Raw genomic sequence first — 772 nt, 5'->3', positions numbered from 1 at the left:
ATGAGGTCAAGGGCGTGCGGAGAGGCCGCCTTTGCGTGCGCCTGGAGAGCTCGGGGGCTTCCCGAGTGTGCAGAACGTGTGAACAGTCCGCATGCCATCGGCGAGGTCGGGTCCCCAGATGCCCAGGCTCCACGACTCGCACGCAGAAGAGACTCGGCGTCCGGGCGCAGACACCCGTGCTCAGCCTGAGGAAGCTGCTTGGTCGGGCTCAGCAGGTGTCACCCGGACCTGGCCGAGGCTACGCATTTTATTTACCGCTGCGTATCCCCCAATTGTTCACTCGAGAAACTGCTCCGTGGGCTGGCCACTCGGGTACCCAGAGCGGACAAAGGACAGCAGAGGACAGATATGGTCTCCATCAAATGAGACAGCTGAGATGCCGAAGAAAACGAACACGCAGAAATTTTAGTAGCTACCGGGAGGCGGGACCGAGCGGGATGACAGTGAACAGCCGTTTTCGAACGGACGGTCAAGTCGCCTCTCTGAGCCGCTGGCATCTCAGGCGGGACCTGCTCAACGAGGAGGACTTGGCCTTGCGAAGCCGCGTGTGGGCTCACGTGCCCGTCCACGCAGGGGACAGCCTGGCTCTCGTTCCAGGCCACGAGACCCGCACACTCGAAGCCCCGGCTGCCCACAAGCCGGGTGTTTAAGGCGCGGAGAGGGACGCGCGGATGAGCTATGGCTGAGGGATGAGCTCGGGGGCCGCGTGGACGTGCCCTTCGGGGCCCCAGAGCCGAGGGCCTGGGAGGGGCACGGAAGCCACGGGGAGTCC

The sequence above is a fragment of the Pteropus alecto genome, unplaced genomic scaffold (genome assembly GCF_000325575.1).
Source record: "Pteropus alecto unplaced genomic scaffold, ASM32557v1 scaffold89, whole genome shotgun sequence".
Classification (NCBI taxonomy): Eukaryota; Metazoa; Chordata; class Mammalia; order Chiroptera; family Pteropodidae; genus Pteropus; species Pteropus alecto.
This window is presented reverse-complemented; position numbering follows the sequence as displayed.